At 38.2% G+C, this 13644-nt stretch overlaps 1 non-coding gene across 1 annotated transcript; it reads left to right on the top strand.

Moving 5' to 3' along the window:
• Window positions 1–2161: 2161 nt before the first annotated feature.
• LOC150064273 (U6 spliceosomal RNA) lies at window positions 2162–2268 on the top strand. Its single transcript, XR_016535321.1, has one exon. It is a non-coding gene; the product is annotated as a U6 spliceosomal RNA (small nuclear RNA).
• Window positions 2269–13644: the final 11376 nt, after the last annotated feature.

The following is a 13644-nucleotide window of genomic DNA, read 5'->3' as shown; positions in this document are numbered from 1 at the left end:
CTGGCCACTGTTTTTACCTTTACATATGTCCAGGTAGCCAGTGCTCCTATTTTTTTTATTCCTTTGTAAAGGTCCATATTTCTGACATATTTTTCTTTAAGAATATCCTTTAATCGATCTTACTTACCATGCAAATATGTAGCAGAAAATTACTTCAGCACTTGTATGTCTGCAGCAATTTTTATTTTGCTTTTCTTTTAGAGATATTTTCACTGATTCAATAACTCTTAGTGAATATGAGTCATTTCTTTCAGCATTTTAAGGTTTCTATCCATTTCCTTTTAGGAAGCATTGCTTCCAGTGTAAAATCTGCTGTTAGCCTCATGTCACTTTTTCTTAATGTATCTTTTCTCTCACTATTTTTTCCACAGCTGATTGGGATATAATAACTATGCATATCCATATACTCTGTTCTTTATAATTGTTAGGGATTTTTCCCCTTCTGCTTATGTCATTTTGGGATATCCTATTAAAATATTCAGTTGACTGTTAATACCATCCATAGGGTTTTTAAATTACTATATTTGAGCTTTCTAAATTAAATGTGCATTTTTTTATTTGCCATATTTCAACCTATTCAAACTTGCATAATGATTATTTACATATTTGCATATTCAAAACTAGTATCATCAGTACCAACTACAGTTTAGGGTCAAATCCAAATGATTTATATTTCTTTTAATTATTTTCTTGTCTCTTTAATTGACTTTGCATGCTACCCATTGCAAATTATATCTTATTGGGTACAAGGTACAATAAGTTCGCATTCCCATAACTTTATGAGCTTTTTTCTGGTACTCAGTTTGTTCTTACTTAATCTTGTTTTTAAGCTTTGTTAGCAGAATGACAATAGCATTGATGTTTGGTTCATGTTTTCCCCACAATTGTTACAAGATTCTTCTTAGTACTCTAACACTGAGGTTTTCCCTCTAGCTATTGGAATCAAGTGGAATTTCTGGCCTTATGTGAATTATTACTGTTTCTTCTCATGTTTTTCAGCAGTGTTTCCCCCAGGCATAGCCACTTTCCTCATATTTCTACCCTGACAGATATTCAGCTGAATAATCAGGGTCTTTTAGATTCTCTGCCTGAGTATCTTTCTCCTTCCTGATTCTCTTCTCTGGAGTTTCTAGTTATTTTGACTTCCTCATAGCAGTTTTCTTATCTCTTGTGATTTTTGAACTCTGCCTGAGTTCCCTTGCCTTAGACTGTGACTTGGAAACGTTCTGTAAGTAGTAATGTAGACCATCATATGGCTCATGATGTTTGTGTTCCATCTCCCACCCATCCTTCCCTCTGTGATGTGCAATTCCTTGAAAGTGATTTCAAAAATCTAATTTAGTGGGCTGGGAGTTTGGCCTAGTGGTTAAAGTGCTTGCCTAGCATGCATGAAGACCTGCGTTCGATTCCTCTGTACCACATACATAGAAAAAAGCCGGAAGTGGTGCTGAGGCTCAAGTGGTAGAGCTCTAGCCTTGAGAAAGTGCAAGGACAGTGCTCAGACCCTGAGCTCAAGCCCAGGACTGGCAAAAAAAATCTAATTTAGTTTATTAAGCTCTGTTAGGAAGATGTCGTCTTTCCAGAGTTGTTTGTATGGTAGATTCCTAGTCCCAAACCTCCTAGTATTGTCTCCTCAAATAACTTTTAATAAGGACCACATGTCTTTGTATGCTGTCTCATGCCTACCTTTTTAAAATTATCTACACTTTGCTCCCTCACCTTAGTGTCAAATTGCTTTTCTTCTCATATGACAAGGTTGTTCTTGTTCCAGGGCCTGGGCCTTGCCTCCGATCTCTGTGCCCCAAACATCTTTTTCCCAGAATTCCCAAGAGCTGGCTTTTTTTCTTCACTCAGAACTGTCCTCTCTGAAATCCTTTCCTAGATCAGATCATTTTGTCTAAAGTAGCTGTGTGCTTTCCACTTGTTGTACGTCATTATGTTATTGTCCTTATTCTTGACATTATATTACATATTTATTATTGTTGTAAGGTAAATCCAGTCAGTGAGATCCAAAGAAGCCACATTTTGAGAGGGGGAATTGAGAGTCTATCAGAACGTTGGCATCTGCAAGAGGAGTATTGTCACAAAGACCTGCAGCCCTAAGAATACATTTATTACTGTTAGTTAACTGTGCCATTAAAGCAGGAGAAGAAAGAAAGCAGTGCTCGCTTCGGCAGCACATATACTAAAATTGGAAAGATACAGAAAAGATTAGCATGGCCCCTGTGCAAGGATGACACGCAAATTCGTGAAGCGTTCCATATTTTTAAAAAATCATATTAAGTGAAATAAGCCAGACTCAAAGAAACATAGGCTCAATGTTTTCCCTCATTTGTCATGATTAGTATAAGCATTGGACTCTCCTAACAGAGATTGACAATAGGGCAAAAACCTAGATACATAAGGTCATATAGGATGAGGCTAAATGAAAGGACCTCCAAGAAATAGAAACAAGAGCCATATAAGGTGTGATTGTTGTTCTCAATACTATGATATTTCTCATCTCTTTTGTTGTCCCTTGGTTACCTCATATTGTTACAGTATCTTATCTTGTTATCTGATATATTGTATTGTTTATTTTTTATTTGAAATAGGATAGGGAAGGGGGGAAAACAAGATGAGGGATGGAGTTGGGGTAGGGGAAATGGGAAAAAAAAACATGAGAAGGGGTAGCAATGATTGATAAATAATACACCTCCTATCTGGCAAATATAATGTAACCCTTCTACTAACTGCAATAAAAAAATTAGTTCAAGTAAATAAAAACAATTAAAAGCTTTCAACAGGGAAAAAAGAAAGAAAGAAAGAGCAGAAAAACAATATTAACAACCCAGATCAACCCTAAAGAGGAGCTCAAGTGGGACTGCCATTTTGACTGGATCTGAGCCCTGAGACAAGACACAGCACCAGAGACTGAATTAGTCCACCCTCAACTCTATCAAGTGGGAAGGCAGAGTCTCATTTCAAGGCACAGAACTGACAGGTTCAGTAACCTATCATTAGAGTCCCTATCCCTGCCTCTAGGAATTCAGACATGTCCATCAGTTGGGAGGCAAAATTTCCCTGGGACTAAACAAAACAAACTTTCAAGCATCCTCTCTGGGTGTAAACAAATGGTGTCTGCAATTCACAGGATGGCTTGTCTCACCTTTAGGCCTTGGAAGCTGGGTAAACAGCCCCCATCACCTGGTCAGGCACCAGGATGGCAGTAAATACAAGGTGACTTACTTAGCCTAGCCTTTCCCTAGTATTTCCCTAGCGTTTCCCTTCATTATTATTTGTTGCCTCTGTAAAATAAGGGAAATTGCTTTATTTACACACTACTTTAGCTCCGGAGCTTGAAGCATTGCCTGGAATTTTAAATATTGTTCACGTCTTCAATGGATGGTTGGTTGGGTGGTTTGGTGGTTGGATAAATAGATGAATGTAATCTCAGAGTTCAAAGACAAAAGGAGGAGCCTAGAGAAATTTCAGTACACAATCACATTTCAGATGGCTCTGTGTCACCAGCTTGAAGCAGGTAGCTAGAAAAAAGAAAAGTGTTTTTAGAGGAATTTGGAGTTGAAATATTTCTGCCTTCTTCCTTTTGATTTAGAAGGAAATCTGCAGCCCAGGAAGCAGATGCTGGGAGTGTGGAAGATTTGCTCTAATGACCTCCCGTCTCTCAGTTTTGTTTCTTTTGTTGTTGTTGCTTCAGCTGTTGTTTCTTCTTCCTTTCATCTCACAAAACACTGCTAGTGGCTTGCAAAGCAGGTTGATTTCTCCATGGATGGCTGCATTTCTGGTTCATTTGTCTTAACTCTTGTAGGACTGGTTATTTGTCCTATATGACTCAGTCCTCCCTGCCCCCATTAGTCTGTAGAGCTTGACATACTTCATCATTTTAAAAGGTATGAAGATGAGCCTTCACTTACAAAAGACATATTCTTTCAATCTCAACCTGAAGTATACAGTTCCTCTCCAGTATAACCCTACCATTTGACTAAAGTCCCTCTATCACTAGTGTTTGTTAGCAAAATATCAACTATCCTCAAAAATAACATACTATATCAGATTGTGAGATAATAATCTGTTGGACAGGCTATCTCATTCATAGGATGGTCTCAACTGAATTCAAGTTCAGAAACCCATTGTTTTTCTTGATGGGAATAATGTGCAGATTTTATGCATATCTCCCATTTTAAATGAATAAATTTGCATTGAATGACTTAACAAGTGGAGAGGAGCCTGTGAGTCATTTGGTGAGTGGAGTGGGACTGGGAGGGTATTCTGAATTTACCAGTGATGTTCCCTGACTTGATTCACTTCTAAGTCCACATCCATGATGGTTATATATGATTACAACCCTTTAGAAATACTTATACAATTGTTCATGAATTGGTATGAGAACCTACCTACCGTTTTTTTTCTAGAAGAGAAATCCCAAATGATCACCTTGTAGCTGAGCTTTTGGAATATAATCCTTTTATTAGCTACAATCTCTATATTCAGTAGGGAGGAGAAGATGAATTTCCATAGAGCAAAGTAAATCAAATCTATGACTACCTTGGGAAAATAACTTGGTGATACCGAGGAGTAAATTGAGTTGGGATGTCTGACTCTTCTTCCGGTCTCTGTCACTCCCAGCCTCAGTTGTTTCTCCATTCCCTCACAGAACCTGTCTTGATCTACTCTCTGATTCTCCAAGACTGAAAGATTAGAAGCATAGCTAGCTGGCACCTCCCAGCCACTCCTATGCAATCATTTAATCTTCAGTCTTCTTATTTTAAGAAGCACAGATCTGAGCCCACAATCCCCTTGAATTCATCAGTCTGTGGAGGTCATCTGTAGGAATCAACTTTAGACGAAACTGGGAGAAAAAGTATTGTAGTCTTGCCACAGTGTCGCTCTTCGCAGCCTCCTAGTATTCCTTTCTGCACTGTATGCTTTAAAACAGAGAATAAAGTATTTTGTCAAGCTAAAGAAATACAGAATTGCAGAATCTTTTGCATTAAAGTATACATAAGGAGGAACTCCAGAGAAAGGACTTTTTCAGTGCTTAAGAGATTATAATAAATAACCAATCAATTTAATTTATCCACACTCTATTTTGCCTAGAGTCCTTTAGATGATTTGACTTAAAAGAGTATCTAGGGGTTGGAGATGTGGCTAATTTGGTAGAGCATTAGCCAATGGGCAAAACACCAGGTAGTAAGTCCCAGTCCCAGTCTCAGATCTAAAAAGAAAAGAAGAAAGAAAGAGAAGTATCTGATGCCACAAGTTTGAACCATGAAAATTCTGACTTAACTGTAATTGCTGGAGCATGAGCATTAGGGTAGTTTTATAGCTTTGCATGTATTTCTAGTGGGAAGGCAGAATAAAAAGTCATTTTTATGTAGGAACAAAAGTACTCGTGCCCCTTCTTGAAGGGTCCTTCTTTACAAATCCCTGCCCCTGCTTCAAGGTCTCTGAAAGACCTGAGTATCCTCCTCTGCTTTCTTACCTCTGTGACTTCTGTGTTTGTGCCCTGTGATGGAGGAAGAGGGCTCCTGCACCTGAAAATCATGCACAATGATGCCTCCGCCATATCATTTCTGACTGGTTTCCTCTGTGGGTCAGAGCAAGTGGAATGACAAGACACGTTCCTATTCTCCCATAATCCTCTTCTGGTCAATGGACTCAGCAGGAACATTTTGTGAGCAATTTGATTCAAAGTATAATCTACTTCTGCCCCTGTAAACATCACAAATCAATAGAGAAGTTTTGATTACATGTCAGTGAGCTTGAGCATTGGCATTAATGTTTTATATGCCAAGAGATCCATTTACTTAGAGACCTATTCAGAATAACATGATCATTCATATTCCTGCTTATAAGTTCCTGAGGAAGCAATGAACAGCAGATGGGCATTTGGATAGATAAGGTACAATTAGCTTTCCTGGTTCATTACACTTGCAGTTAATTGTCCCTGCAGAGAACCAGAGTTACTTGGGCCATTTTCTTGATGATTGTCAGCTCTGATTGCACATGGAATTTAGTGTTTTTTTTTTATGTATACAGCTGAGTCTCATTTCATAGAAAGATAATCCTTGATCTAAGACATAATTAAGAAGTGACACTTGGGCCGGACACATGGCTTACATCTGTAATCCCAGGTATTTGAGAGGTAGAGATCAGAGGGATCTTAATGTGAGGCCATCTTGAAGAAAATGTTCACAAGACCCCATCTGGACCAATATAAATGCTGAGTACAGTGACACATGACTATCACCCCCGCTTCACCGAAAGTGTGAAAAGGAGGATTGTTCTCCAGACTGTCCCAAGCATAAATGCAGGTGTTATTCACTAAAGCCAAAAGAGCAAGGAGGGTGGTTTGAGCGGTAGAGTACAATACATGAGGCCCCGTGTTCAAACCCAGAAGGCAAAGAAGAAAGGGAGGGAGGGATGGAAAGTGGGAGGAAAGGGAGGGAGAGAAGGAAAGGGAGGGAGGGAAGAGAAGGAGGGACAGGGAGTAAAAGGAGGAAAGAGAAAAGGGACAGAAAGTACTTTTAAAATTCTATATTATTTTGAGTTGCAGCCAGTTTAAGAAGCCATTTCTATCTATCAAGTCTCAGCAGGTTGTGTGGGATAAATGGTGTGGCTTTCTGTTCCAGGTGTGGTAGTTATTTTCAAACCTGCAAGGTCTGTTTGGTTTGGTTCAACTGGTAAATTCCATAAAGCTGAATGTTGTTGAGAAGAAGCAGCATAAACAAACATTTGCTTAAATTAAGTATTACATTAAATATTAAAACCATATTTTAATATTGGAAGCTGTTTTATATTTTATAATGTAGAATTAACCAGAACTTTTGTTTTTCTTGCTCAACTGCTCATTATAAAACTTTAAAAGAGGTGGATCACTACCAGGCTAGCATGATTTATCTAAGCATTTCTAAAACATAAGAGCCCTCCTGAAAGGGGGGCAATAATCTTCCACCCCCTGCCTGCAGGAGGGAGGGACATGGAGTTCTGACAGTTCTGGGGGGGAAAACAATCAGGAAAGGAGTCTTTCCTGGAAGGCAAAAACCAAGAAGATAGAGAGGAAGGAGGAGGAGGAAGAGGAGAAGAAGGTGGAAGAGGAGGAGGAGCAAAGTGGTAGAGCATCAGGCTAAAACAATAAAACTCAGGGAGAGTACCCAGAGTCTATGTTCAAGCCCCAGGAGGAGAAGGAAGGGGAAGAAGAAGAAGGAGGAGGAGGAGGAGGAGGAAATTTGTAACATAGAGTAAGAAAAATTCAAAGCAAGTGAAAACAAGCTCTCAGAAGGCTAAATGATCCAGAGAATGAGTATTTTAAGTGCTGTGCCTGAAGAAAAAATTCAGGGACATAGTCTAGTGTTATGGCTTTAAAACTAGATTCTCCTGCATGCTTTGGTAATTCTTAGGAAAGAGAAGCCATAATGTTTTATTTTGAGTATAATAAGAACCTGGGCTTTTCCTTCCTCACCATGCACCAGACCCTCTAGGTGAGCTTCTAGGATGCTCTGTTTTCATGGGTATAAAATCTGCTCATTATTTAAAACCTGCTGGGCCAATTAGGGTAAATACTCACACTTGGACCCACCCTGGCCCTTGGAGGGAGAAGAAGCTGTTATTTGGAGATGAAGTACTAAGCATTCACTCTTAAGCAAGAATGAAAAACTGTGTGCAACCCAATCTTTTCCTTTGAAAATTAGAAGGCTCTCACAGTAATTAACAGTCAAGCCACTTGACTTAGAGATTCACCCTCTTGGGAAATTTGGGAAGCTGCCCCAGAAAAGTTGAAGCTCTCTGGCCAACGAGAGGATTACATCTGATTGTTTGGGAGAGGCCCTCTTCTCTGGCCTTTGAAGCCACTGCTTTGCTGCAGGTGTCAAGTGGCTCCACTTTTGGGGCTGGCTTTCAGATTAGGGCTCTGGGATAAGTTTTCTGAGTGACCTTTCTTCTGTGGTTTGGCGAAATATATGTGGTAATCCTTTAAAAGCTTTATGGAGATCAAAAGCAGTTCAAGTAACATGGAAGAAGGCTGCTTAAACTCTACTATTCCTGGCTTTTGGTCTTTTTTTTTTTTTAAGTTGGGAGTAGATAGATAGAGAAGGTGAGTTCTTCTTTAGTTATTCTCCTTTCCCCTTGGCCCAGCTTGTGCATTCTCAGCCAGCACATGATAAAAGCTTAGTGTTTCCCAGATGTGATCATTCTTAGTTAGAAGTCCGGTGTCAGTGTCAGGATTTACTCCACCAAAGAGGAGGTCCTGGGTGAATTGCTGCTCTGTGTTTGTCTTCCTTGTCATCCCTTACTCAGCTTGGGGTCCTAGGGAACAAGCCATTGCCCTGGAGCTAGCCTCAGATGTTTGTTTTTCTCTGCTATCCCTAACTCACTGTTCCCACTCTCCTCCCAGGAGGGAAAGGAAACAGCAGTCCTCTCCTTCTCTGCCTTCTCTGAGTGTTTGGGACATTAGTGAGCTTTTCCCATGCTCTGCTGACAACACCCATTAATGTTTCAGCAGATGGCACGGGATTGGATGAAGAGCTGTCTGCCTACATCAAGAATTTCTTTTCCTACACTTTTTCTTATTGACTGCCTTCCGTGTTACAGGCTTTTGTTGTTATTGTTGTTGTTTGTTGGTTTGTTGGTTTGAGACAAGCTTTGGAGCTTTCAAGTTATATATACCTCAGGATTCATAGTCCAGCTTCACATTCAGAGTGCTGGGATTACAGTTGTAACAGCCAGCAGCTGGCATGTTATTTGTAAGATTTGGCTTGATGTCCCTGTGAATTTTATTTAAAATTAACTTAATAACCAATTTTATTTATAGTGTGGTAAAAAGAGATAGATTTTTGATGGTTCATCATTCCACTGCCTTTAGTCAGAATAAAATTTAAATATGCTGAGAATGAGATTTTTTTTTCTACTAACAATAGGAAACTTTATTCTAAAAGAAAACCCAGCTGAGTCCAAGTCCTTGTTGTGTATCATATGTATTATGTATATATATATATGCAGTGTGGTTTGAAAAGCTCTTGGAAGTAAAGTCTTTTTAATTTGTATTTAGGAGTTGGAGCCATGGCTCCCGAGGGGTAGGATGCCTGCCAGTGTATGTAAAGCATCAGATAGTGTGTTCGAGTCCTGGTCTCTGATGGAAAAGTAAAAAAGAAATAATTATGCATTTAGCTTAAGCACCCTGCCTGCCCTAGTCTTCTTTTTATGATCATACCTGGTCATTTCTGACACAGTTTTATGCAAGGTAAAAGGCATTCACTTAATTACACTCTGAGATGACCTTGTAAACAAGCATCTTCCCCTTCTGTGGTCCCTGTGGTTTCTATGATCTTCTATTTTTTAACCTGTTAAATGACTTTTAAGTTTGGCTTTGGGGATTTAACATCCAGTTCCCACTGAATCCTTGGTGGTTTCCTATTCCTGGTTTATTGCTAAGGAATAATGAGAGTTAGCATCAGATCAAGGTCACCACAATGCACTAAGTAAAAAAATATATCCATGGTGAACATTTCTACAGAAAAATTTAAAAAAGACTTCCTCTCAGGGTGATTTCCTCTGTCTTTGAAAATGAGCTGTAGTTCTCTGACTTACTTGCCACATTACTTGCTTTATCAACCATGATATTTCAATCTTTATATCTGCTTGTAATGAAGGAAAAAACTTTGAATGTCAGAAGAACACAGCACAGGGCTTCCATGCTCTTACTAGAAGATCTTGATTAAATTTGTTACTCTAAACAATTAAGGTGAGAACCCAGATGCCCCTCAGTTGATGACTGGATCAACAAGATGTGGTATTTATACACAATGGAATTCTATGCTGCTGTCAGAAAGAATGGCATTGCCACATTTGTAAGGAAATGGACTTACAAAAAAATCATATTAAGTGAAATAAGCCTGACTCAAAGGAGCATAGGCTCAATGGTTTCCTCATTTGTCATAATCAGTAGAAACCTTGAGCTCTCCTAGCAGAGATTTACAATAGAACAGAACCTAAATACATAAGGCCATATAGGATGACACTAAATGAAAGGACCTCCAGGATATAGAAACAAAAGCCATATAATGAGTGATTGTTGTCCTTAATTTACTATGTTTTCTCTCATCTCTTTTGCTATCCTTTGATTATCTCATATTGTTACAGTATTTCACTTTGTTATCTGATATATTGGATATATGTGTATTTGGTTATTTGAAATTGGATAGGAAAGGGGGGAAAACAAGATGAGGGGTGGGGGTGGGGGTGGGAGGGAAATGAGGACCAAGACATGAGAAAGGGTATCAATATACGTGAAGTAATGCACCTTCCATCTGGTGAATATAATGTAACCCCTCTATTAATTATAATAAAAAATGTATGAAAAAAAAGAAATTAAATTTAGGGGTTGGGAGTTTGGCCTAGTGGTAGAGTGCTTGCCTAGCATGCATGAAGACCTGGGTTTGATTCCTTGGTACCACATACATAGAAAAAAGCCAGAAATGGTGCTGAGGCTCAAGTGGTAGAGCTCTAGCCTTGAGAAAATTCAAGGACAGTGCTCAGGCCCTGAGCTCAAACCCAGGATTGGAAAAAAAAGAAATTAAATTTATTGACCAATAAATTTCTTAAAATCCACTAACACACCAATAACCTTGTGACTTCATGTCACAATTCAATTCATTCACAAATTTCTGTTGCTACATAATATGATAGAAAATATATCCAGACTCAGAGAATAACAAACACCTGAACACAGAAACCACAATATAGTTCTTCAGATCTAGTCTTCTCCACAAGCAGTTGAACTTTGAAACCACACAATTATGTGCTGAGAAAATGATATAACATTTTTAATATGCCTTGCTTCTATAAACTCAGTGCCCTCTCTTCTGTCTCTTAATGTCTTTAATCCTAAAGTATGACCAAATTTCCAATTTCTCTACTCATTTTCTTATTTCACAGATACCAGCTTAATTCATTATTCATTTATTCAACAAAAATTCAACATAGGCTATGCAGCTGACCTAACTACCCTAAATAAGCATGTCCTCCTTGAGTGACTTCCTGGTCTGTCCTTGACCACAGCTCATTGTACCCAAGGCAACAACTGATCCAAAAATAATGTTTCCTCTACTTTCAAAGCATACCCTGTGTGGCTTGGCCAATTAAGTCACCTTTATTCCTGACAACTTGATTGAAAAGTAGATCCAATTCCTGTATCATTCTGAGCCTCACTGTACCTTTGTAATCAAGATACTGAGTATGATTTGGGCTCTGGTGGCTCATGCCTGTAATCCTAGCTACTAAGGAAACTGATATATAAGGATTCCAGTCCAAAGCAAACCCTGACAGAAAAGTCCATGAAACTCTTAACTCCAATTAACTATCCCCCAAAAGCCGAAAGTAGAACTATGAGTCAAGTGATAGAGCATTAGCCTTGAACAAAGTAACTCAGGGACGGTGGTCAGGCCTGAGTTCAATCTCCAGCACACACACACACACACACACACACACACACACACACACACACACTCACTCATGAGTTTAGGTAAATGGGTCTCTGCTTCTTGCTATAAAGGGCTCTGGCTGAAATGTTGTAGATTATTTTGTGTCCAGAATGATGTAATGGAATTGATGAGCTCCGAAAAGAATCATTTTGGAAGAATCAGTGTGATGACTGGACTTACACTCTTGTCATAGTCATCATCATTTTTATCATGCTTGACATTCTGATCTGAAGCAAATATAACTACCAATTTCTTTTGTATAAATAGATTCTCTTAAGGTATCATGCTATGTATATAGCTTTGAATCCACTGGATATATAATATCTGGTTGAAAACTATTTCATTGATAATTCTGAGTTAGATAAGACCAAAAATGAGTGTTACTATGAATAAAGACCAATATAGATAAAAACCTCTTCTATGCTGTTTCCTTTACAAAATATAAAGCTAGAATTCCTGCTGTGCCTCTGTGAGGTTAGCATCTTAAACTTCTTTTTCATCCCTCTGTGACATGCTTTAAATCTTTGAGCATGGACTTTCATCTTTTGGAACCTATTACAATTATGACTATATTGCAGTAAATCTTGGCCAGTAAAAATCTCCGGAGTGATATCACTCTTGAAAATTGTTAACACCCATTTTCAGCACAAAGAGAGCTAGTCTACAGTCTTGAAATTTGAAACCTATTATCTCTCAGAAATTATGGTATTCTTCTTTATATATATAAAATAATTAGTAGTCTTCAAGTCATATGGACATACCACCAGAGTGTGAGTTTTCCTGAAATCAAAACTAGTGTTGTAATGTTTGCTTATGGACCCTAATGGTAAGATTGTTTTTAATTAGAAAATTTATTAGCATTGATTTTTATATCATATTTCACATGACATGTTTAACAAACAAGTATTCAAGAAGGGAAACTCTATATACAATCAGAAGATAATGTGTAGCTCGTAAGACATTTATAAAAAGGATTTTCTAAAACATAAAACAAAGCAGCTAGAAAAATTAACTGGAAAATACAGCCAACTAAACATTTTCCAAGTAGGAAAAATTTTGTGGTTAAGAAAACCACACACTTAAGAAGAGTATTAATATAATGTTAAGCTAAAGGAGGCCCAGATGGACTTATTATTTGTTCTGACCACCATATGATACTATATTAATAGAAACATGTGGAACATAGAATAACAAAAGAGATTTTGAAAAAAATAGAACAAAGTTGGAGAGTTTAGCAATACCTGATTTCAAGTTTTAAATTATTGTAATTGAGACAGTTTGGAATAATATGCCTTATGCTAGTTTGCTTTCTGTCTCTGTGACAAAATCCCGAGAAAAACAACTTAAAGAAAGAAAGGTTTGTTTTGGCTCATGGCTTCAAGTTCAGTCCATATTCACTTGTCAACATTCCCAATACATATATCTAACCAAAAGCTTGTGCTACAATACATTAGGAATTCTTGAACAAAAGCAGCAGTATTATTCACTAGACACTATGTTGAAAATGAGCTACCCAGCTTGTGGGTGGCATCAAGAGAGAAAAGGTGGATGAGCACAGGGAAGAAAAGAAATGTACTCAATCACCTGACTTAAGAAACCATAGCCCCTCTCTTCATCACCTTTATAATAATGATAAAAATGAATATTTAAAAAAGGAACTTTGAAAAGTGAGGGTAAAGAACTTAATAGTTCAAGTCAAAGCAATGGGCTCTACTGTTCAGGCAAGATAGGGACACACAGACCCACAGAGCTAGGAAGCAGAAACCAAGCAGGGCTGGGAGGAAGCAGCACTCAAGTGATGTCATTTTGCGTTCCATTCTTCAGTGTTGGGAGAGATGCTAAGAAATAGTTGGGGAGAAAATAATAAATGAAATTTAAGCAACTCCAAGTTGCCATGTTCACTTTTAAAAAGTCCCTCTGAAGTTTAGGAATACATATAGGTCAAGAAGACTAAAACTAAGAGACTCTCTCTCTCTCTCTCTCTCTCTCTCTCTCTCTGTCTCTCTCTCTCTCTCTTTGTATGTGTGTGTGCACATATTGTTAATATCTTCAATTAGTGATACAAGCAATATATGACTACTCAAGTGATACAACACTGGATATTATCAAGCAGTATACATTTCTTTAAGATGGTCTCACTCCTAGTGCCAACATCGTTTTGTTTTCT

The sequence above is a fragment of the Megascapheus bottae genome, chromosome 4 (assembly GCF_031878675.1).
Source record: "Megascapheus bottae isolate mThoBot1 chromosome 4, mThoBot2.hap1, whole genome shotgun sequence".
Classification (NCBI taxonomy): Eukaryota; Metazoa; Chordata; class Mammalia; order Rodentia; family Geomyidae; genus Megascapheus; species Megascapheus bottae.
The sequence above is the reverse complement of the archived record's forward strand: the minus strand, read 5'-3'. Positions and strand labels throughout refer to the sequence as shown.